The following is a 26509-nucleotide window of genomic DNA, read 5'->3' on the forward strand; positions in this document are numbered from 1 at the left end:
AAATTTAGAACTAGTTATTGAGTAAGTTATATGAACCATATAGTTACCCAGAGTCTATAACTTAATTATTCGATAAACATTTATGAAGTTCCCATTATGTCAGGTACTCAGATACAGATAACCTGGCCTTGGATCCTGGCTTTGATATTTTATACCATTTCCCAGGAAAGTTGCTTGATCTCATAAAAACCCACTTTTCTAATCTGAGTAATGGGAATAATATCTTTGTTGACAACATTAAAAAGATGATAAGTGAAAAAGTGCCAAGCCTAGTAGACTTAATTTTGCAACTAAAACAAAAACAAAAAGCACACACATTTGATCTTTGGCTCTTAGTCAGAAAAAAGGATTATCTAATAGGTGTTTTCAGATGCAATGCCCAATTATTTCTGTCTTTAAAAATTTAAGACTAGATGACAGTATTGGTATCAAATAGTTTAATAACACCTTATGTCAACTACATTTAACTTAATTGATATGTGTTCTGAACATACACAGAACAACCCAATGTATTACTTAAACTTTTCCATACCAAAGGTATTCAGAAGATGTTGACCAATACTTAATAAAATAAAATACTTTCTTCCTAGGTAAACAAACCAAGCTTATTTAGGGGTTTCTTATCTATTCTCAACAGCTAGTATGTCATTCTTCTAAGTATTGCCCAGTGAAGAGTATGTTTGTTTAGATATATTTTAGCTCTGAGTACATCTAAGAGCCCATCTCTGACATTCACTACCTGCTTATGATGGAAATTTTTATGAGGATATTTTACAAGTGATGTCCAAAAGTGGAAACTCACTTCAGGTTTCCCATTTAATTCCTATAAGATGAACTGAACCAAGACTGAAGGAGAGGAAAACAGCCTGCGGGAGGATGGTGGAGGGGGAGAGGAAAGAAGTGTTGCTATCTGCTGCAGTGACTTTAGGAGACTAAGCCTACTAAGGACTCAGCTTAAATACATTTAACCAGCCTGTAAGCTACTTCTCTTCTATCACCACCATTAAAGCAAATCAAGTACTATTGTTCTTTTATGTCTTAAGGCTGCATGGTGCTCTTTTATGACTTTCTCCTATCAATGCTGCCTATGATAGGATTCCATGCGTATAAAAATATTGGAGGGCTAATACATTGAAAGAACACTGTATATAGATAAAAGGATGTGGATTAAAATCCCAACTCTGTGACTTTATTGTGACTTTGATCAACTCTCTTCTCTCAGTTTTATCACCTGTAAAACGAAAAAACATGGACTAGGTGATTTCTAAGTTCCTTTAGCTCACTCTGAACAAAATTTTCAAGGCCATTTCTGGCCCATTTTTCACGCTATTATCCCCATTCTTTTTTTATACTGTATACATATTTGCTCACTGAACCAAAAATATGCCTTGCACTTGCCTACTCCTAGATTTTGCTCATGCCATGACTTTTGCCTGGGTTTCCATCCCCATTCTCTTCTACCTGTCTCATAGGTATGCTTGGATCATAAGAGAAAAAGTAAGTGAAAGCACTTTGTCAACTCTCAGTTCAATCTCCTCCTGAAAGCCCCTACTATAACCTCCTAATTTCAAAATTTCCTGTTCTCTAAAACACCTGGTATCTCTAAAAAAAAATTTTTTTTAAAGTAAGCTCTACGCCCAACATGGGACTTGAACCCAAGACGTCAAGATTAAAAGGCATACACTCCACTGAATGAGCCAGCCAGGTGCCCCATAAAACACCTGGTATCTTTTGGTAATCAATCATACCTAGTAAAACTTTGACAACTCTTCCAGAAATAAACATTTTTAGTCAGCTAGTTCCTGAGGGGAGGAGTACAATCCCAGGTGAGAGCTGAGTAGGAGGAGGCAGTGGGGATTTTAGCAACAGAGGTCTCACATGGGTAGGTCAGGGTTAAAGAGGTGAAAGCTTGGCCCAGGAATTGGACCTGACTGAAGGAAGGGCCAAATATCTAGGAATCAAAACTCTGTTATCCTACATTTATGGAAGTTTGTCCAGGCCTTAGCCCTATAAGACATTTCTGTATTGGGGAAGAGGTAGCCCTAAGAAAGTTATCAACACCACTTCAATGGATGCAATGGATTGGTGAGCCTGCTGTTCTAGGAGGCAAAAGGGAGAGGAAGTGTCTCAATGAATAAAAAAGGAATTCTGCCCCCCCCCAAAAAATGTATTCTCAAGTCTCCTAAATCATTTACACCTGTGACAGGGAAGTTTCTGAGGAAACCTGTATCACTGTAAGATAATTTCTTTGGTAGTCATTGTTATTATGCTTCCTTGGAGAAGTATAAAAGCAGAGTATGAACTTGGACTCCAAAGTTACACTGCCAGTGTTTGAAATCCTATGTCTGCTGGCTAATAGCTGTATGACTTTAGACAACTCCCCCATCTTCTCAGTTCCTCAATTCCCTCCTCTGTAAAGTTTCTAACTTATAAGGTTGTTGTGAGGATTAAAGAGTGGAGTGTGTGTGTGTGTGTGTGTGTGTGTGTGTGTGTGTGTGTCCATATATACATATGGTAGGGATTTTGCTATATACCTCTGGGGAGTAGCAAACAGATAATACTAAATTTGTCTTAAGTAGAGTGCACAATATGACATTATTCATTCACTTAACTAATAGTGAGCATCCATGAGGAAATCAGCTGAGTGCTAGGGATACAGCCAATGGTGAACAGTTTCCGTTTTGATGAAGTTAATAATCACTGGTTTGTGAATAAAGTATGCACCATGTTAGCTGTATTTTATCCTGCTATATCTAATCTTTGTTATTGCCTTAGTGAATGTACCTGGCATAGTTTACCAAGTCCTATTCAGAAAAAAAAAAGGTTCTTATTTTTCACTCAAGTTCACAAACCTAATAAATAACAGCAGAGTCAGGACTAAGATGTTCATTCTTAGCTTTTTTTTTAAAATGACATCACCTCCACTGTAAATGTGAACTAACCTGGCTAGCTTGTTAAACTTCTAATTTATTGGGTGTGGGAACATGGTAAAGTTAAATTATGAAAAAATTTCCAAAGTCTCTAGATGCCATTAGATTACCTGAAATCATAACTATATTTAATATATTTCAAGGTGTAGAAAGGCAATGAAAGAAATAAAGAGAGCAGTATATATTGTAATATTTCATCTGTTTTTTGCATGGCTAGTTTCTATAGCCTGGACATTTGTAGAGAAAAATTACACTTGAAATCTTCTATACTTCCCAGGTTAGGCAAACATAATCATTAGGTCATTTGAATTATTTTGTAAGTAAGTTAAAGTATACTTAAAAAAAAAAATACTACTGTTAAAGAAAATGGTTGGTGCTTGGAGAACAGACTGGAAAAAATGCTTATCAAATCTCTCACTCAAGAAATAAAGGACTTTTGCACCTCTCCAAGGACATGCATATAGCACTGTGGCTATGGTGACCTGCAGTTCACTCAGGTCCTTCACATGTTGTCTTGCTTCATACGGGCCAGTCCAATACTCTGAACATTTTTTAAAGTAACTGAAAACCAAACTTTCAAACATTTTTCTAACTGTCAAAGTATCTTTTCCCAGAAGATAATGTAATTCTCTATACAATATTTGAGATTTCACACTATAATGGCTTTACTGAAACAAAAAGCATGAAAAAAACTTTTGTTACCAAAACTACTTAAATACCAAAAAGAAACCACATGTTAAAATAAAAACAAATGCATGTCTTCCAACAATTTATATTTTGTGATAATTGTTGTTATTGAATAATTAGGCTTATGAAAAGATCTCCTGAAAGGTATTTAACAGTTTATGTTAAATGGGTAAAAAAAAAAATCTATCTTGGGTGCAGTGTGTTCAGGTTATAAAAGCACAAGTGCTTATTTTATCTCCCCACAAAGTGTTGCTGAGATAATTACTGCTGACAGCTTTATTCAAGGTTCATTTCACTTCTTCTGCTATTTTTCTCTGGTTAGAAGTTCAACAGAGCCCATGGGAAGCCACACCCCTCACACCTGTTAGGCTTCTTCATGTTACGGAGGGCCAGTATGGACATGTCACTTCAAATTAGCATTGTACCAGGGCACTAACTGTGACAATTACTTATCACAGGTTTAACTAAAAAAAAAAAAAAAAGTTTCTAATTCAACCACAAAAACAGTGTCACAGAATGTAATCTAAACCTGTAAAAGCAGGTTGCATAAAGAACATTCAGAAAGCTCAAGAAAAGGTTCCCAGGGTCGAGCTTTGTGCTATATCTGAATTATTCAGGAATGCTCTGCAACTGAACATTTCCCTTGAAAACAAAACAAAACCAAAAAAGGTAAACAAGGAAGAGCCAGCAATTACACTTTAACAGTAGGCCTCTCCAAATTTTCTTCATAGTTCTCTCCCAAGCTTGAATATGTGATTCATTTTGTTAATTGTTTTGTCATATAACAAATTCGATAATGAAATTTCCAGCTAAAGCAAAGCAGCTACTTCCAGATTTACCAAAGGAAAGACAAAGCTTTATAACCAGGTAGGAAAGAGGTATTCTTCTCTCCTAATATTTGTTTTTTTTTCCCCATTTATAAAGCAGAAAATTATAACTAGAGGGCAGACATTAACAAAAAACAAAAAACAAAAAAAAAAAAAAGAAAAAGGAAAAACCTCATTCTTAAGTGTGTTTTAAGCTAGTTATTATAAGCCTCTCTGTTTCAAGTGCAAAATAATCTCAGAATTATGCCACCTCTGAAAGACCTGGGATGGTTGGCGGTGGTTTATATGGACTGCTGTGAGGCTAATTGTGGATCTTGAGTTAATTACTCTCTCTTAATAGGGGATTTAAAAAATAAATAAAATGAGCTTTTCCTCCATTTTTACCTCAGTTTGTATTCAAGGAAACACTGAATGATGATGGCTAAACTCTGAATACTTCATTATTTGCTGCTGTTATTTAGATAAAGATCTACAAAGTCCAGGAAATAAATATGTCCACACCATAATCAATGCTGATATACACTAACAAAACAAAAATGAATGGATCTATATTTGCCACAACATGCTCAACTTGCCCAGTGTCCATTACCTGGTCAAAGTTAAAAGTTCAATGTTGTTTCACAAACACAAACACACATACACACCAACAACCTGGCTGAGAGATATAAGCCAGAGCCTGTGGAAACTAGCTTTGAAACAGAATCTAGAAGTATTAAACACTCATGAAAAGCAAAGGACAAAATAATGACACTGAGCAGGAATTCAGCAGGAGAAAGTTAATTGCTTGTTTATTGGAAATGACATCCATTGAAGAATCCTTTGGAATTCTGGCATGGCAACACAATTTCAGTATCTTAATAGTTCCACAAAAATTTAAAACCATCATACACATGGATAGTGCATTAGAAATGCAAAATTTTTCTCAAGCCAAAATACAGAAGGGGTAACCCTCAAGATACTTTTCTTCATCTTCTCTAACATTTAGAAAGTTATTTATTAACAAAGGCATATAAAGTCAACACGAAATATTGATGATAATCCTTTGCTTTATAATCACAACATATTCACAGAGAATCAAGATAAAATCTTTGGTTAGAAGGAGCTTTTACTTCAAGCTGGCTCCTCATTTTAAATTTGATAAAGAGGTTCTGCTGGTGGAAAAACCTCATTATTTTCGAGAGCTACAGTATTAATCAGTGGTGACTTCAGCTCATTATAATGACAGAATCTTCAGATATGCAGGGATACATCTCAGGCCTGCTTTGTATGCATAAAGAGTACCAAGAAGCCATTTGGCACATGTCTAGTCAATAGTGGGATGCCATTTACCCCACAACACTGTGGAACTCTTTGGATAGCAAACATAGGAGCTGTGGATATTTTTCCAGCAGCATCTAATTCCTTGGCAAAACTCAGGCAGTTATGCTAACAGCTTTGGACATAGTGCTGCTGTGCATCTTGTCGTGGCTTTTCCTCCTGGGAAAAATAGTGTCTAAATTAACTATATGAAGTTAGGCACAGCACCATAAATGCTACCTAGAAACCAGAAAAAAAAAAAAAAAAAGAGAGAGAGAGAGAGAGAGGGAGAGAATTTCACCTTGCTGGTTAATCCATGCTTGGCCTATTCCAGCCATGTGATTCTTCTTCTGCTCAACTCCCATGCCCTTATTGTGAACTTGGAGAATTCTTGGTTTGTGATTCTTTCAACTTTACCTATGTCTCTGTTTAGGTATTTGATCCTAAGGCCCTTAAGGATTCAGCCTGAATCTTATATTCTCAGTTTTAGCCTCCATAGGGCTTAGAAGGTTTCTTTGATAGGTCAGTCATATAATAAATGTCTATTACTTTAATTTAAATGAGTACTTTGCCTACTTTCCTTGCCAAGGTACAATATGAAAGATCGTTGTAATTTTTAGAGAAATACAAAATCTGCCTAGGGGAAAAAAAATGCCTGGGAACCACTCCAAAGTGAGATAAGAAATACTAAACACTATCATCAGAGTGCCGATGGACCTCTGGGTCTGAGTGAAAAGTATAAGGCCCAAAAGGATTCTGACCTAAGATAGCAGGTTAAATTTGATTCAGTAGTAACTGATAACCTAAAACCACCACCCAAAATAAGCAAAATATAGACCACTCAAATTCAACATCAACATAATTTGAATTTAAACTTATTTATTTTTTTTTAATTTTTTTTTAACGTTTTATTTATTTTTGAGACAGAGACAGAGCATGAACGGGGGAGGGGCAGAGAGAGAGGGAGACACAGAATCAGAAACAGGCTCCAGGCTCTGAGCCACCAGCCCAGAGCCCAACGCGGGGCTCGAACTCATGGACCGCGAGATCGTGACCTGAGCTGAAGTCGGACGCTTAACCAACTGCGCCACCCAGGCGCCCCATAAACTTTTTTTATTTTTTGATAAAATATACTAGTTTCTTTCATATTTAATGTTTCTGTGTAATTATTTTTGCATTCTAATACATTTCATCTCTGTGGATTTCATGGGAATTAGAGTATTCAAATGTCATTTGCACTCCCAATTTGTAAAATATGATGACTCAAATTTATGAGGATGCATAATGTAGCTAGTAAGAATGTTTTCAGATTGGTATAAAACCTATCTAGTAATGTATACCATATATAAAGATACTCTATTACACTGTAAATTACATCTCACATAGGAATAAAAATACATTAGCATTATTTTACTATCATAGTTTTTAAAAAGGACTCACACTCTGATAAACACAAGAACCGGTAAGTTCTCTAGATCTCTCTAGATACATGTGCATATATTTAGTTACTGGTTCACTGGGTTCTTGTATACACCAAAGAATAATCTTTTGTATTAAATGGGAAAACCCTCAAATCCAATAATCTTTCAAAAACATTTTGACACATGATAAAATAATGCCTTATTCCTAAGTCAAGCATGTTTTTGTGGGCAAATTCATACCTGCAGCACTTATTTATGTTAATGCCAAAAACCAGTATAAAATGAAAGCTATGCTAAAGTGTTAACTCTGTAAGAAGTAATCATTTTTGTGTGCTAATTTTAAGTCTTATTTTCCAAAAATTAATCAACCTGTAACTTTGAGCTGAATAAATTTACTGAAAAGTATTCCAGTAAAGAAAAAACAAAAGAAAGAAAGAAAGAACCATTAATGTCAGTATAGCAAAACTTTTTAGTGAATTTTTTTTCCCCAGAAGCTAGGAATAGATCATTTTATACATTATTTTAATCAACATATAGTAATGTCAAAAATATTCCTTCAAAGCAAAACAAAATTTCTAGAGATCTCTCAGCAAAGTGGGAGCAAGAAATAAGGAAAGCTTTATTTTTTGAAGGACACTAGTAAGGTTGACATTCAGAAGTTGTGTATTATTTGAAATTTACCTATTTTTAGTTGATCCATTTCATTTGCTAAAGACTTACGCATCAGAACTGTATAGAATCAAATAATTTGAGAGTTGGGGGTGGGAAAGATGATGGAGAGAAAGGGAGAGGATTCCAATATTTGTAAGGCATCTACTGTGCATCACTTTAAATTCCTCCCCCAACTTTCCATTAACATAGGGTTCTTTTTAAAAAATTCTTTATTTAGAGAGAGAGAGAGAAGCCAAGTGGGGGAGAGGAGCAGAGGGATATAAAGAGAGAGAGAATCTTAAGCAGGTTCCACACTCAGCGTGGAGCCAGACATGGGGCTCGATGCCACAACCCTGGGATCATGACCTGAGCTGAAAAATCAAGAGTCAGATGCTCAACGGACTAAGCCACACAGGCGCCCCTAACATAGGGTTCTATGAGGTAGGTACTATTACCCTGTTTCAGGAAACAGAAGTCCTGACAGACTATTTGCTCCTGGTGGGATTGAGATTTCATTCTAATTCAAGTTGTTCTGATTCTAGAACATATATCTGTTCACCCATATGAAAAAACTAACTTCTATTTAGCCAGGCAACCCATATTCACTAACTCATTCTATCCTAAAGCTGCTAATATTCCCACATAGCAGATGAGGAAACACAGACTTCGTAAAATTAGTAAATCTGTCGAAACCTACTTCAAAATCTTCTAATTACATGGTCATATGTATATTTTCTACTATAACTCATTTGTCTGCTAAGTAAACCAAAGTCCAGAGGACTTATGTGACTTGCCCAAGGTTAAACTGGTGGCAAGTTCAGAGCAGAGACTATGAGCTGGGCCCGTGCCCTTCAATATATCATATTCTTCTTTTCATACTTTGTCATTCAAGATACTCCCACATTTCATCACCACCTAATCCAAGAGCTTCCTAAATGATGTCATATGAAATGTTCCCCAGCTAAAATGACACTGAAACTTATTTGACAGAATAAAAATAACATCATTCAAACTTAACTTTTTACAATTTCCTAATACTAAAACTTTTACTTACTTATACCTTGGGAGAAAGGCTATATAGGCTTTGGCTATAGCCAGTCCTGGGTAAAGTCTACTTAGGAAAGGAGGATAATGAAAGCATCCTCTTGTTTTGCTAACCTGGGAAGCATTGACTAAGGTTGGTTCTTAGGGGCTTGAGAACCAGTAGGCTGCCATTTAGGACACATAAAGACAGCTAAGGAGTAAGTGACAGTGATTAATTCTCTACCAGGGTGGGATGCCCTTGGGGATACTGTAAGAAGAGAATATGGCTCCTCTGGGCAACCTTTGACAGTATAGCTACGTATATCTGGAAGGAGTGGTAGTCACATTTGGGCCCAAATGGGAGACAGCCTCAATTTTCTTGTAGACTCTATCCTTTCCCCCCAAATCCTCTTCTAGGACCTCATCTTCTTAGACTCAGTAACTCCATATTGTACCCTACTCTACACCTTAAGCTCATTAATATCATCTTCTCCCACATCATGACCGTACTGCTCTTACCACCTCCCAGCTACACTGAGTCTATATTGCATTAATTCCCTCAGAGCCTAAAGCCTCAACTAGCTCAATAGATATACGAAGTCTGAACCAACCCCTACGAAGTAAAGAGCAGTTGAGGACTCTGCTAAATTATATTCTTTTATTTTTATTGTAGTATTTGACGGAAAATGTTCCATTTTGACTGTATTTGGGAAATTTTCAGAAATTTTGGCCCAGGTTGAAAAACTTCTCACAGATAGGAAGATAAATGGCCAAACAGAAAGGCCATGTGGTTCCATGGGAGGCATTCTGGTAGACAAGTCAGCAGAATGGGATTCTAGTCCAAACTCTAAAACTTTATCACTTTCAAGTGTTCTTGACAAAGTCATTTACCTCTCTGAATCTCAGTTTCTTTATTTGTAAGAGAAAAACAGTAACTCTTGCATGATTAAAAGATTATGAAAGAAAAATGAGTTAGTCTATGTGAAACGACTTTAAAACCAAAAAACAGATGAATGGTTTATTCCTTTGACATTTACTAGGCTCATTCTATGCACCATCTGACTCAGCGTTATTTCAACTTTAACTTTTCATATGTATTCACCTTGATTCCCTTATAGGATCTCAAAGTAAAACTCAAGTGCCATACAGTAAGCAGACATGTAATAAAAAATCTGACTATTAAGCTGATGTTGATGATACAATAAGAACCCTAATTAGTCAAAGTCAAATGCATTGTAACTCATCCCTGTACACAGCACCAAGATCCTAGAGCTGGCCTTAGTCTTAACAACAATAATAGAAGGAATCCACTACACAGCATGAATTTGACCCCACACATCTTTTTACTTTAAAGTCTGACCATTCCTCATTTCTCCTAGTCACTCTTCTTTAGTTACCTTGTCACTAAATATCAAGTATGTATCTATAGATAAAGAGAAGAGTATTGCTGCTTTTGAGGGATCCACAAACAAATAGTTAAATGCATTTACACGTAAGTATAAGTAACTAATTTTATTACCAAAATGGTTAAGTCTCTTCATAGGAGAATAAGAGGAGGAAATGCCTAACTTCATCTGAAGACTTCAAGGGAAAATGTCACAAAGAAGTGCCGTTGAATCTTAACAGGATAATTTGATTACGGACTAGGCCACAAGGAATGCAAGCACCTTAGAAGAAGAAAGGAAATGATATAAACAATGGCAAAATGGCAAGAAAGAAGGCAACACATTTAAGAAACAAGTAACTTAATGTTATTGGAGGACAGGTAAGGTACAAAATAGTCAGAGATACAGGTAGAAGGGGGAATGAATAAGTCAGATCATGAAGGGTTATATATGCCCCATATAAGCTCCCATTAGACATTATCCTATAGGCAATGGGAAACCACAGAGAGATTTGAAGCAAGGGAATAATATGAGGCAAATGCATTTAACAAAAAAAATTATACTACAGAAGGAAAGACAGACTAGGGGATGCAAGAAAAGGAGAACTGAAATAGAGAAACCAGGAAAAAATGATAAGAGCCTTAAATAAACTATGGCAGGAATGTCAGAATGACAGGGGGGACAGATCAACAGAACAAAAGAATGAAAACTAAAACCACAATAATTCTTGCCATTTGTTTACATAATTCCAGTATCACAGCAAAATTTAATAATCATTAAATTATTGATCACTGTCACTTGCCCCTTGGCTGTCTTCATGTGTCCTAAATGGCAGCCTACTGGTTCTCAAGCCAGCCGCTAGGAACCAACTTTAGTGAATGCCTCCTGGGTTGGCAAAACAAGAGGATGCTTTCATTATCCTCCTTTCCTAAGCAGACTTCACCCAAAGGCTCAAAGATGATACATTAGAAGAATTCAAAGAAGACCACTGTAGCTAAAAAACAAGAGGTATTATAATATAACACAACACTAAAGTAGTAAGCAGATATCAGAATATGCAGGGCCTGGTGGGTTATGTAATGATTATGGTCTTTACTTGGGAAGATTAAACAGAGAGATTATTTGAGCAGACATATATACTTTTTAAAAAGAAATTATCCTGATGTAGTATGAAGTGCAGACTGAAGGGAAGTGAGAGTGGATATGAGGGCCCAGTCTGTAGCCTTTTGCAATAGTCCAGATTCAAGAAGTTGGTATCTTGTAACAGGGTGGTGGCAGTGGAAATGGATAGAAGTGAATGAGTAAGAGATATATAGGTGCTAAAATTGACAGGAATTGAATATATGAATAAAGTCAGCAAGGGAGACAGAGGTATCAAGAATAACTTCTATCTGATTTGTGAAACTGGATAGACAGTGATGCCATTTATGGAATCAGGGAACTTTAGAGGGGGACCAAGTATGGTCAGGAAAAAATAAAAATTCAATTTTGGATACAATGAATTTAAGGTATATGGGACCTCTAAGTGGAGATGTTAAGAAGGCTTTTCTGGAACTGACATGGGAGGACTGGGCTAGAAATATAAATTTGTTGACCATCATCACATGAATGACAATTTAATCTACAGGTATGATAAGAATGCCTAGGGAGAACTTATGAGACAGAATGAGTACACAGAACTATGCCCTAATGACCTCAAATATTTACTAATTGGGTAGAGAGGATGAACATCCAAAGGCGACATTAAATGAAGGAGCAGAGACAGGGAAAAGCCAGGAGAGTATGGTATCCTGGGAGGCAGAGGATGAGTATTACAGGAAGGAGGAGTTTTCAGTAGAATCTAATGCTGCTGAGAAGTAGCACTGAAAATAGCTCAGCAGTGGAAATTACCCAAATGCTTGTTCCATCAATATTAAAACAGATGAATAATGTGGAACATCCACATAATGGGATATTATAAACCAATGAAAATGAATCAAGTATAGCTACATATAAGAATACAGATCAGGCAACCGACAGAATGGGAGAAGATATTTGCAAATGACGTATCAGATAAAGGGTTAGTATCCAAAATCTATAAAGAACTTACTAAACTCAACACCCAAAAAACAAATAATCCAGTGAAGAAATGGGCAAAAGACATGAATAGACACTTCTCCAAAGAAGACATCCAGATGGCCAATTGTCACATGAAAAAAATGCTCAACATCACTCATCATCAGGGAAATACAAATCAAAACCACAATGAGATACCACCTTACACCTGTCAGAATGGCTAACATTAACAACTCAGGCAACAACAGATGTTGGCAAGGATGCAGAGAAAGAGGATCTCTTTTGCATTGTTGGTGGCAATGCAAGCTGGTGCAGCCACTCTGGAAAACAGTATGGAGGTTCCTCAAAAAACTCAAAATAGAACTACCGTACGACCCAGCAATTGCACTACTAGGCATTTATCCACGGGATACAGGTGTGCTGTTTCGAAGGGACACATGCACCCCCATGTTTATAGCAGCACTATCAACAACAGCCAAAGTATGGAAAGAGCTCAAATGTCCATCGATGGATGAATGGATAAAGAAAATGTGGTATACATATATACAATGGAGTATTTCTCAGCCATCAAAAAGAATGAGATCTTGCCATTTGCAACTACGTGGATAGAACTGGAGGGTATTATGCTAAGTGAAATCAGTCAGAGAAAGACAAATATCATATGACTTCACTCATGAGGACTTTAAGAGACAAAACTGATGAACATGAGGGAAGGGAAATAAAAATAATATAAAAACAGGGAGGGGGAGCAAAAAGAAGAGACTCATAAATATGGAGAACAAACTGAGGGTTACTAGAGGGGTTGTGGGAGGGGGGATGGGCTAAATGGATAAGGGGCATTAAGGAATCTACTCCTGAAATCATTGTTTCACTATATGCTAACTAATTTGGAGGTAAATTAAAAAAAAAAAAACAAAAAGAATATGGATCAATCTCATAAACATATGGTTGAAAAAAAAGAAAGGGGAAAGCAAGGAATGAATAAAGGAGACAAACAGTATATACTATATGATTCCATTTATATATGTTGAAAACCAGACAAAACTGATTTAGGGTCTTATTTTTGGACGAAGGGGACCTGAGAGGGCCTTCTGGAATACTGCAAATGTTCTCTTCCTGCTTATGTGAAGGTACTTTATGAAAATTCATCAAGCTGTACATTTATCATTTATACACCTTTCTGAATGAATGTATTTCAATTCAAAGGTTTTTTTCTCCAATACTCTTAAGAAGTCAAGTATAGCTACAATGAGAATTTGGAGGCCTACTTGGTTTGACAATATGGCAGTCAATGGTACCTTGAGGAAAGCTATTCCAGGGGAGAAATGGGTTGAAAGCCAGAGTAGAGTGAGGTGAGAAATCAGTGGAAGAGAAAAAAATATAGATGATAATTACAGATAACTCTTTGAATTTTAGCCACAAAGACTAGGAAAGTAGTAAAGTCTGAGAGAATTTGTTTTTGTATGTTTACATGGATTTGTTTTATGGTGTGTATATGTGTGTTTGATGAGAGGCTTTTTGTGCTTAAATGTGGATAGAATATCCAGCACAATGTGATTCATTAAAATACTAAAGAGATCATTGATAATGTATAGTTGTGAGAAGACAGATGGGAATGGGGAACAGAGCACAGGTAAAGAATGATCTTATACTCAGCTTGGACTAGAAACAAGGTTTTCTGACTTCCAAACCCAGTGCTCTTTTTCTATACAGTTACCTGATTTGAAAGTGTGGGATTAGGCTAGTGGCAATATTCTAATGTTCAGTTGTAAAGGAGCTTCCAGGTTTTAATCCTGTCTCTGTGGACTTGGACAAGTTTTTAAATAACTACCCATAGTATCTTTCATGTTAAAAATGAGAACGTGAACATTTAATATCACTTCTGGAGTTTTATGGATGAATTGGTAAATCCTCAGCTAGTAGTGTTAAAAGATGCAAAAGGCTAGAATGAGGATACCTTCTCCTTGAATGTTAAAAGCTTGTGGGTAAAGTTGCCAATTATCTATAAATCAACGAATCTAAATGAAAAAGAATTGGCAGATATGATACACACGGTGGTCACGTTTCACAGTAAATTATAGAAAGACCTAGTTTCCATTCCACCTCACATTCCATAGAAGTAGAATTATTGCCACAATGAATGTAGCATGCTCATCCATGAGCTGCTACACAGTGAACATTGTATCATGGTGAAGAACATAAATGACAGATACTTTTACAGATGTCCTGTATTTCATCCACCTGTGCTATTACGAGAGGTATACAATGTGATAAGGCCATGAACTCTATTCTATTCTACTTGGGCTCAAATACCACTGCCACTGACTACTTATGAGATCAAATGAGTATGTCTCAGTTTGCTCATGTGTAAAATGGGGTAAACAATAATTACCCCATTGGATTGTTAGAAAGATTGAACTATATTATTATATATATTACTAACACTAATATCTTGTGTATAGTACTTTTAAAGTACTATCTAATGTTATCATTATTCCCAGAAAGACAGGTCTAAGATGAGTTGAAGGCAAAGGGACTAATCTTATGGGGACAAAACAGATTCTTTAAGGAAAATATCTGAATGCTTATAACAGGTGAGGTTGGAGAACTACTATGTAGGGAAGGAAAAATAAGAACTTGAGATTTAGGGAATCCCTTATGGTACAGTGGAAAGAGGTTGTAGAGTCAAACCTGGACCAGGATCCCCTTTCTACCAGTTCTTCTGTGTGTTGTTGCACAAGTTCCTAAACCACTCTGAGCCTCAGTTCCTTCATGGAAGGAGCTGTGTAAATAAAGGAATAATAACATCTACCTTTAAGGATTGTTTAATGGGCATTTTAGGGATAAAACATATAAAGCCCCAGCAAAATGCTTAGAAGAAAGTAGGATAGATGAATATTGTTCCAGTTGTTACTATTTTTATTAATAACAACAAGAATAATAATTAGAGAGGTGAAGAGAAATGGTTATATTTCATCTAGACTTTTCTTTCTTTTTTTTACTTCCTTGGGTCATGTCATAAATGTATTCTATTTTTAGCTATAACTTTTTTTTTTTAATTAAGTAACCCCCCCACAGGGCACCTGGATGGCTCAGTTGGTTGAACGGCCGACTTTGGCTCAGGTCAGCCCCACGTCAGGCTCTGTGCTGACAGCTCGGAGCCTGAAGCCTGCTTCGGATTCTGTGCCTCCCTCTCTCTCTCTCTCTGCTCCAACCCACTCGCATTCTGTCTCTGTCTCTCTCAAAAACAAATAAACATTAAATTAAGTAACCCCTATGCCCAACATAGGGCTCGAACTCAAAACTCCAAGATCATGAGTCACATGCTCTACCAACCGAGCCAGCCAGGTGCCTCAATTGTAACATATCTTGTATCAAAATAACTAAACATCAATTTTTGAAAGTTAATTTAGTTCTCACTGAAAAACTGATGTCACACTGCAAAAGGCTAATTTTCATTAAATTATTTTTGAGTTTATAATCATCTGAAAATACATAAACATCATAATGAAATTTTTGTTTCTGAATTCAGGGAACAAGTGATCCTGTTAGTAAAAAGAAACAATTCCCTGAATAATCATTTTTAAACATGGAATCTTTACATTTTTCAAGAGACTGTTATACACTTTCTCCCTATCCTAAAGGTTTCATTTTTCTGGTTTGTTTTGGTTTTTCTTTTAGTAACAATTATCAGCTGATATTTATCAGTTCTAAAACAGTGGATAACTAAATTTTGAGAGAGATTCCTAAATGGATAACCACAGAACAGAAAAGTTTATGATAGCACTGGGGTGGCTCAGTTGGTTGAGTGTCCATCTCTTGGTTTCAACCTAGGTCATGGTCTCATAGTTTGTGGATTCAAGCCCTACGTGGGGCTCCATGCTGACAGAGTGGAGCCTGCTTGCGATTCTTTCTCTCTCCCTTTCTCTGTCCTTCCCTGCTTGCACGTGTGCTTTCTCTCTCTCTCTCTCAAAATAAATAAACTTAAAAAAAAAGAAAAGCATATCATAAATAATACAACTCTTACAGATCTCTCTTCTTTTACTTAATTTACTGAAGCAGATGATTAAGATAACTGCAGAAGTAAGAAATGCAATGAACACCATGGGGTAACACACTGTTAATAAAGGTCTATTAAATATCATTTGAAAATGTCATATTTATTTGTCACTAGTCTGAAGGTTACCCTTTTTTGTCTGAATTACAAATATTTGAATTTTATGACAGATGAGTTTACATCTGCTCTAAATGAGACTGAAAGGTTAGAAACAAGTAACACAAATCAGATCTGCAGCTTTTCAATTGCACAACTAATCCAAGATAACCAATGAGATGATTTAGGTCAAATTTCTCTTCTGAGTCCTCATTCATGTGTTATCCATATGCTTGTTCACCTAGAATGATTCACTAGCATTTTACAAATCAGGGAATACATCTGTTCTTTTTCATCTCTTCAGATTCTCCAGTTACCTCTCTATTCAGCTCATTCTGCTTGCTTCCTGTTTAACTGTGAAATTACATTTAAATTTTAGGAGTAAGATATTTAAGTACTTCATACTTTCCTTCAGATTTGCATGGTTTAATTTGGGTTACTGTTCTTGCTTCTTCTTGGTGTTTTTTGTTTGTTTTTGCCTCTTTTCAGTAGTATCAACTACACAGATGGTGGTTTCCAGCTCTCACGGTTCTTCATACTTACCCACTGTTACAGGAGTTCTTCCAGAATTAAGACTACTAACTCTCCTAGCTTCTGGAGTGTAGGGGAAAAAGATGGCTTCTTAGGATGCCTATGCTTTCTCCAGATAAGATTCTATTTTCTCCAGTTATTTCTTGAACTGCCCATCCTTCTCCCATACCACAATGCTCTACTATCAGTGTTTTCTTATGAATTTGAAGCACTTTATATAAGCTGGTATTTATAAAACATTCATTTTTAATTATTCCACTGCTGAGAATACTGAAAAGAAATTAAAATAACCCTAAGAAAGTGTTCAAATACAGCTATTTGCCTTTAAACAGCAAGATGTTGAAGTAATGGTTTCAAATGAGAAAATGATACACAAATAAAAGATAACTTCTGAATTTTGAGATGGAACAGCTAGCATGGTTCACCAGCAATTTACAAGTCAGGTGCATTTACTTATTAAGCAAATGTCTAACTATATAATCACTAATAGCTTAAAATATCCAAATTAATTTGTTACATAAACTTGGAGAACATGTATTGGTTTTTTTAAGTTTTATTTGTAGTATCAGTCCTGTATTTTCTAACCTGTCATAATTAATTCAGTCCTCTTGCACTTTGAAATCTCCACAATAATAAGAACTTTATCAGGCTGGTGTTGGTATGAAGTGGCACAACAAACTGAAATCCCACCGGGAGCAGTCCACAGACTTCTCTTCTAAGCAGCAGAAAGCTGTTATCATTTTCTGAATTACAGGAACTATAAAAGGACACTCTACTCAAGCTGCCGCTGAATGTCACCTGAAAAGCAATCACAAAAGGGCTCTGTCTTGGCTTATCTCTGAGCTCTGTCACTACGGCAACCAGCAGGGAATAAGTATCTGTGGGTCTATGAATTTCAGAATCCCATAAAAGCCAGGGCTAAAAAGGCATGTGCAGCCTCTCAGAGATTGACTGCATTAATACATTAGCAAATACTGTGAAACACTGGATAAATGTCAGCAATTATGGAAAAAGCGTCTAATAACGATATTCGTTGCCTGTCAAACCCCCGTGAGGTTTGATATGTAACTGCCACTCAAAGCTGTCTGTAATTTTATCTCTTTTATACATCTGAATCCACAGCATTCAAATTTGTACTTTGAAAGTAATAAACTGTAAAGCAGTTCATTCCGTGTTGATCACAGCTGTCAACAAACATACAACAAAAGAACAAAAAGACTCATTGGCTGTGGGAACAATCACTACCAACAATCTCTTGTAGATGATTACCAAAAAAACCCTTACATACTATACATGTAGAATAGTAAACAACGTCATGATGTGGAATAGCAATTGATAGGACTATTGATTAAGTCACCTTGAGCTCAAAAAGCTACTTACCATGCAGAAATTTTCATTTTAAGCCTTATCTTTCCGTTGGAAAATTTATAAGAATGTAGCCAATTGAACACAGTTGCAAACATCCCTTTTCTTTACACATCAAAAAATGACATGGAATCTCTGTTAGCTCCAAAACAGGTTACAACGCTATCCTCACCACTTTTCTCAAACAGAGAATTATAGGCAATTGATTACATCTAAAACCCAAGAGTCTAAAGGCACAACTTAACAAACTGGGAACACTATTCTTCAGATTCATATTTCCATTGCTCAAGAAAATGACTTATTAAGAAATCTTATCACATATGTTACAGCTGTTCAAATACAATAGACAGCATGTTAACTTGCAAACACAAATGCCGGAGATTAAGTAGTGCACATATGTATTCTAAACAACCTTCGTTTCTCAGTTATAGAATGGGGTCAGGTACAAGAGTTCTAATAAGACCTTTCTCAGTTACAGAAGAAAAGAGCTTGGTTTCTTGAAAAAGGGCAGCGGAGCCTCTGAAGAAAGCAGTAATATGTACTGGAATACTTGGCTATCAGTTATTTATTGCGATTTAGAGCCAATCACTTGACTTTTCAGAGTTACATTTAATATAAATACAAGAAACATTTACTGTTTATTTTGTGCTAGGGACTCTACTAGGTACTTAAGACACAGAGATGAATAAGATCGGCCTCTTGTCCTCAAATAGTTCATAGTCTTATAGAGAGAAAAGTATATGTAAACAAATAAGTTATTACAACTACTCTTTATAAGAGCTAGTTAGAAGAAAGAAGTGGTTTGAAATAGCACTGAGGAAAATTTACAATATCAACTGTATTCCATTGTGTACTATTTTTATCAAAAATTATTTACTTATAATCTGCTACTTGGCTCAAATGAGATCATATATATGAAATGTTTGTAAACTAAAAATCACTATATGAATGTCTCTTAATGTCCTCAACTACCAGCATATGGCTACTATTCAAGAACACACATATATGCAAACCAAAGTGCTACAATGAAAATCTAAAATTCACTTACTTTCAAAAACACATAAATGTTACCCAAATAAAGGAAAATGAAGACAAATTTTCTCTGTTTCTGCTTTTTATGGAATAAGTGTTAAGCTTCAAACCAGTATGAGTACAATTCTGGAAAAAATCTGACTGGATATTTAAAAATTGAAATTATCTGGAGAAACATGGAACACGGAAGAAATAGCATGGTACAAAAGAAGGTACATGGCATCAGGGAGGGAGCAGATTTGGAGTTGAATACTGATTCTGCATTTTGCCTTCTCATCTATCAATTATGGTTTTAAATCAACATATTCATCATCATCTATTTTTTTAAGTTTTTTAATGTTTTATTTATTTTTGAGACAAAGAGAGGCAGAGCATGTGTGGGGGAGGCGCAGAGAGAGAGGGAGACACAGAATCCAAAGCAGGCTCCAGGCTCTGAGCTGTCAGCACAGAGCCCGATGTGGGCTCGAACTCACAAACTGAGATCATGACCTAAGCCAAAGTCAGACGCTTAACCAACTGAGCCGCCCAGGCACCCCTCATCATAATCTACTATTAAAAATAAAACTTAATGAGGCCCAGTCACCTATAATAAAATGCACCCATTTTTTAAAGTATTTTTTAAAGTTTATTTTGAGAGAGAGTGTGTGAGTGGGGGAGGGGCAGAGAGAGAATTCTGCATTGACAGCATGGAGCCCCACTTGGGGCTCGAACCCACAAACCACGAGATCATGACCCCAAAACAAAGAATCCAACCGACTGAGCCACCCAGGCACCCCAAAATGCACCCATTTTAAAGTGTACAGTTTAAGGAGTTTTGATATATATATATTTGTAACCACCACCGCCACAATCAAAATATCAAAAATTTCTATCACCCCCCCCCAATTTCCTAGTATTATTTAGTTAAGACTTTTTTTTTTTTAATGTTTATGCATTTTTAGAGAGAAAGACAGCATAAGCGGGGAGGGGCAGAGAGAGAGGGAGACGCAGAATCTGAAGCAGGCTCCAGGCTCTGAGCTGTCAGCACAGAGCCTGATGCGGGACTCAAACCCACAAACCACGAGATCATGACCTCAGCTGAAATCAGCCACTTAACCGACTGAACCACCCAGGCACCCCAAGACTTCTTTATATAATCTGGATATAAGGTCTCTGCCACATATATGTTTTCCACATATTTCATCCAAGTCTGTGGTTGCCCTTCCTTTTTTCCCTGAATGGTGTCTACTGAAGAGCAAAAGTTACAATCTGTAATGAAGCCAAATGTACTTTTTTTTTTTCTTTTATGGTGAGGGCTTTTAGTGTCCTAAGAAATTTTTTTCTACTCTCAAGTCTTAGAAGATTTTCTCCTATATTTTCTTCTACCAGTTTTACAGCTGTAGCTTTTGCATTTAGGTCTATGATCCATTTCAAGATAATTCTTGTGTATGACATAAAGGTTCAAGTTGTCCTTACTGACATCACTATTTGTTTTAAAAAAAAAAAAAAAAGGACCATCCTTTCTCCATTGAACTATTTTGATATCTTTGTACAAAACCAATTGACATATATATATATATATATAAAATATATATAGTTAATGTATGTTTATATATGTATACACACACACACAATCTATTTCTGAATGCTGTATTTTATCCATTGATCTATATGCCTGTCTTTACACATATCACATTGGCTTGAATACTGTATTCTTTTTGAAATCAGGCAGTATAGTCCACCAACTTTGTTCTTTTTCAAAACTGCTTTGGGAATTCTACATCCTTTATATTTCTATATAAATTTTAGAAGTAACTTATCAATTTCTACCCCAAATAAGCTATTGAGATTTCGATTGGGAATGCAGTAAATCCACAGATTAGTGTGGGGAGAAATAAAACCTTGAAAATATTGAAGTTCCAATCCATGACCATGATATACCTCTCCATTAAAAAAGTTTTTTTTAATGTTTATATTTGAAAGAGAGATAGAGAGATATGTACACAGTGTGAGTTGGGGAGGGGCAGAGAGAGACAGAAGCAGCCTCCAGGCTCTGAGCTATCAACACAGAGCCTGACGCAGGGCTTGAATCATGAGCTGTGAGATCATGACCTGAGGTGAAGCCAGATGCTTAACCAACTGAGCCACCCAGATGCCCCTATACCTCTCCACTTTTAAGGACTTTATAGGTACACCTCATTTTATCGTGCTTCACTTTGTTAACAGTGTGGTTTTTTAATTTTGTTTTGTTTTGTTTTACGAATTGAAGGTTTATGGTAACTCTTTATGGAACAAGTCTATCAGTGCCAATTTTTCCAACAGTATTTTCTCACTTTTTGTCTTTGTGCTGCATTTGGGTAATTCTTACAGTATTTCCAACTTTTCCATTATTATTATATTTGTTACAGTTATATACGATCAGTGATCTTTGAAGTTACTATTGTAATTGTTTTAGGAGACCATGAACCACACCCATATAAGGCAGCAAACTTAATCAATAAATGTTATGTATGTTCTGATTGCTCTAAAACCAGCTTTTCCCCATCACTCTCTCTCTCCTCAGGCCTCCCTATTCTCTGAGACACAACATTATTGAAATTACACCAGTTAATAATCCTACAATGGCCCCTGAGTGTTTAAGTGAAATGAAGAGTCGCAGGTGTCGGGTGCCTGGGTGGCTCAGTCGGTTGAGCATCTGACTTCGGCTCAGGTCATGATCTCATGGTTTGTGGGTTCGAGCCCCACATTGGGCTCTGTGCTGACACCTCAGAGCCTGGAGCCCTACTTCGGTTTCTGTGTCTCCGTCTCTCTCTGCCCCTCCTCTGCTCATGCTCTGTCTCTCTCAGTCTCTCAAAAATCAATAAACATTAAAAAAAAAAAAGAGTTGCAGGTCTCTCACTTTATATTAAAAGCTACAAATGATCAAGCTTACTGAGGAAGACATGTAGAAAGACTGAGAGCTAGGCCTCTTGCACTAGTTAGCCAAGTCATGAAGGCAAAGGGACAGTTCTTGAAGGAAACTAAAAGTGCTACTCCAGTGAATATATGAATAAGAAAGCGAAATAGCTTTACTGCTGATATGGATAAAGTCTGAGTGGTCTGGATGGAAGATCAAACTAGCCACAACATTCACTTAAGCCAAAACCTAATCCAGAGCAAGGCCCTAACACTCTTCAATTCTGTGGTGGCTGAGAGAGGGGAGGAAGCTGCAGAAGAAAAGTATGAAGCTAGCAGGGGCGTGTTCGCAGGATTTAAGGAAAGAAGCCATCTCTATAAGATGAAACTACAAGGTGAAGCAGCAGGTGCTGATGTAGAAGCTGCAGCAGGTTATCTGGAAGCTCCAGCTAAGATAATTAATGAAGGTGGCTACACTAAACAACAGAATCTCAATGTGGACAGAACAGCCTTATATGGAAAAGGATGCCATTTAAGACTTCCATTGCTAGAGAGAAGTTAATGCCTGGCTTTAAAGCTTCAAAGGACAGGCTGACTCTTGTAAGGGACTAATGCAGCTGGTGGCTTTAAGTTGAAGCCCATGCTTCTTTACCATTCTGAAAATCCTAGGGCCCTTAGGAATTACACTAAATCTACTTTGCCTGTGTCATTCATTCATTCATTCATTCATTCATTCAGACAGCAAGTGGGGGAGAAGGGCAGAAGAAGAGAGAATCTCAAGCTCAACATGGGGCTCAATCTCACAACTCTGGGATCATGACCTGAGCCGAAATCAGGTCATGACTCCCCATGTGCCCCAACTCTTCCTGTGCTCTTTAAATCAAACAAAGCTTAGATGACAGCAAATCTGTTTACAGCATGGTTTACCAAATATTTTAAGCCCACTGTTGAGACCTGCTGAGAAAAAAAGATTCCTTTCAAAATACTACTGCTTATTGACAATGTTCCTGGCCACCCAAGAGCTCTGATGGAAATGTACAAAGAGATGAATGTTGTTTTCATGCCTGCTAACACAGCATCGATTCTGCAGCCCATGGATCAAGAAGTCATTTTGACTTTCAAGTCTGATCATTTAAGAAATCCATTTTGTAAGGCTATTGCTGTCATAGATAGTGATTCATCTGATGGATCTAGACCAAACGGATTGAAACGTTCTGGAAAGGATTCACCCTTCTAGATGCCATTAAGAACATTTCTTGATTCATGGGAAGAAGCCAAAATATCAGCATGAACAGCAGTTTGGGAAAAGTTGATTCCAACTCTCATGGATGACTTTGAGGAGTGCAACACTTCAGTTAAGGAAGTAACTGCAGATGGGGTAGAAAGAGCAGGAGAACTAGAATTAAAAGTGGAGTTTGAAGATGTGAATGAATGACTGCAATCTCATGATAAAATGTGAACAGATGATGAGCTTTTTACAGATGAACAAAGAAAATGGCATCTTCAGATGGAATCAACTCCTGGTGAAGATACTATGAAGACTGTTGAAATGACAACAGAAGATTTAGAATATTACATAAACTTAGTGGATAAAGCAGCAGCAAGATTTGAGAGGAGTGACTCCAGTTTTGAAAGAAGTTCTACTGTGGGTAAAATGCTACCAAACAACATCACGTGCTACAGAGAAATTGTCCATGAAAGGAAGAGTCAATTAGTACAGATTTTATTTTTGTCCTATTTTAAGATATTGCCACAGCTACCCCAAACTTCTGCAGCCACCATCCTGATTAGTCAGCTGTCATCAACATCAAGATAAGACCCTCCACCAGCAAAAAGATTACAAGTCACTAAAAGCTTAGATGACAGTTTGCATATTGAGCAATAAAGTGTTTTTAAATTAAGGTATGTACATTGTTCTTTTTAGACATAATGCTATTGCACACTTCACAGACTACAGTATAATGTAAACATAACTTTCATACGCACTAGGAGAAAAGTATTTGTTTGACTCGCTTTATTGTGGTATTTGCTTTATTGCAGTGGTCTGGAAGCAAATCTTTGGTATCTCCGAGGTATGCCCATATTTCTTTATGCAAAAATTTGTAGTTTTCAGTGTACAGAGATCTTACACATATTTTGTTAGATTTATCCTTAAATATTTCATGTTTTTGGGTGAATCGTGAATAGTATATTATTTCAAAAACTCCATTTTCTGGAATTATTACAACTAATCCCTCAGAAATACAAGCAATTATCAGGGAATACTATGAAAAATTATATGCCAACAAACTGGACAACCTGGAAGAAATGGACAAATTCCTAAACACCTACACACTTCTAAAACTCAAACAGGAGGAAATAGAAAGCTTGAACAGACCCATAACCAGCAAAGAAATTCAATCAGTTATCAAAAATCTCCCAACAAATAAGAGTACAGGACCAGATGGCTTCCCTGGGGAATTCTACCAGACATTTAAAGCAGAGATAATACCTATCCTTCCCAAGCTATTCCAAAAAATAGAAAGGGAAGGAAAACTTCCAGACTCATTACTTTGATTCCTAAACCAGACAGAGACCCAGTAAAAAAAGAGAACTACAGGCCAATATCCCTGATGAACATGGATGCAAAAATTCTCAATAAGACACTAGCAAATTGAATTCAACAGCATATAAAAAGAATTATTCACCATGATCAAGTGGGATTCATTCCTGGGATGCAGGGCTGAAAAAGCATTTGACAAAATTCAGCATCCTTTCTTAGTAAAAACTCTCGAGAAAGTCGGGATAGAAGGAACATACTCAAACATCATAAAAGCCATTTATGAAAAGCCCACAGCTAATATCATTCTCAATGGGGAAAAACTGAGAGCTTTCCCCCTGAGATCAGGAACACGACAGGGATGTCCACTCTCACCACTGTTGTTTAACATAGTGTTGGAAGTGCTAGCATCAGCAATCAGACAACAAAAGGAAATCAGAGGTATCAAAATTGGCAAAGATGAAGTCAAGCTTTCACTTTTTGCAGATGACATGATACTATACATGGAAAATCCGACAGAGTCCACCAAAAGTCTGCTAGAACTGATACATGAATTCAGCAAAGTCACAAGATACAAAATCAATGTACAGTTGCATTCTTATACACTAATAATGAAGCAACAGAAAGACAAATAAAGAAACTGATCCCATTCACAACTGCACCAAGAAACATAAAATACCTAAGAATAAATCTAACCAAAGATGTACAAGATCTGTATGCTGAAAACTATAGAAAGCTTATGAAGGAAATTGAAGAAGGTATAAAGAAATGGAAAAACATTCTGTGCTCATGGGTTGGAAGAATAAATATTGTCAAAATATCAATACTACCCAAAGCTATCTACACATTCAATGCAATCCCAATCAAAACTGCACCAGCATTCTTCTCGAAACTAGAACAAGCAATCCTAAAATTCATATGGAACCACAAAAGGCCCCGAATAGCCAAAGTAATTTTGAAGAAGACCAAAGCAGGAGGCATCACAATCCCAGACTTTAGCCTCTACTACAAAGCTGTAATCATCAAGACAGCATGATATTGGCACAAAAACAGACACATAGACCAATGGAATAGAATAGAAACCCCAGAACTAGACCCACAAAAGGATGGCCAACTCATCTTTGACAAAGCAGGAAAGAATATCCAATGGAAAAAAGACAGTCCCTTTAACAAATGGTGCTGGGAGTACTGGACAGCAACATGCAGAAGAATGAAACTAGACCACTTTCTCACACCATTCACAAAAATAAACTCAAACTGGATAAAGAACCTGAATGTGAGACAGGAAACCATCAAAACCCTAGAGGAGAAAGCAGGAAAAGACCTCTCTGACCTCAGCCGGAGCAATTTCTTACTTGACACATCCCCAAAGGCAAGGGAATTAAAAGCAAAAATGAACTACTGGGACCTTATGAAGATAAAAAGCTTCTGCACAGCAAAGGAAACAACCAACAAAACTAAAAGGCAACCAACGGAATGGGAAAAGATATTTGCAAATGACATATCGGACAAAGGGCTAGTATCCAAAATCTATAAAGAGCTCACCAAACTCCACACCCGAAAAGCAAATAACCCAGTGAAGAAATGGGCAGAAAACATGAATAGACACTTCTCTAAAGAAGACATCCAGATGGCCAACAGGCACATGAAAAGATGCTCAACGTCACTCCTCATCAGGGAAATACAAATCAAAACCACACTCAGATATCACCTCATGCCAGTCAGAGTGGCTAAAATGAA

At 36.7% G+C, this 26509-nt stretch overlaps 1 protein-coding gene and 1 long non-coding RNA gene across 4 annotated transcripts in view; both read right to left on the minus strand.

Annotated features, from left to right (window-relative positions):
* Nucleotides 1-26509, minus strand: part of FAF1 (Fas associated factor 1) — a 514886-nt gene that overhangs the window by 185855 nt on the left and 302522 nt on the right. The window lies entirely within an intron of this gene.
* On the minus strand, nucleotides 16308-24949 carry LOC147578007 (uncharacterized). Its single transcript, XR_015254695.1, has 2 exons — nucleotides 18340-24949; nucleotides 16308-17757 (listed from the first exon to the last, which is right to left on the minus strand). It is a non-coding gene; the product is annotated as an uncharacterized LOC147578007 (long non-coding RNA).

The sequence above is a fragment of the Puma concolor genome, chromosome C1 (assembly GCF_028749965.1).
Source record: "Puma concolor isolate L17-30 chromosome C1, mPumCon1.1.hap2, whole genome shotgun sequence".
NCBI lineage: Eukaryota > Metazoa > Chordata > Mammalia > Carnivora > Felidae > Puma > Puma concolor.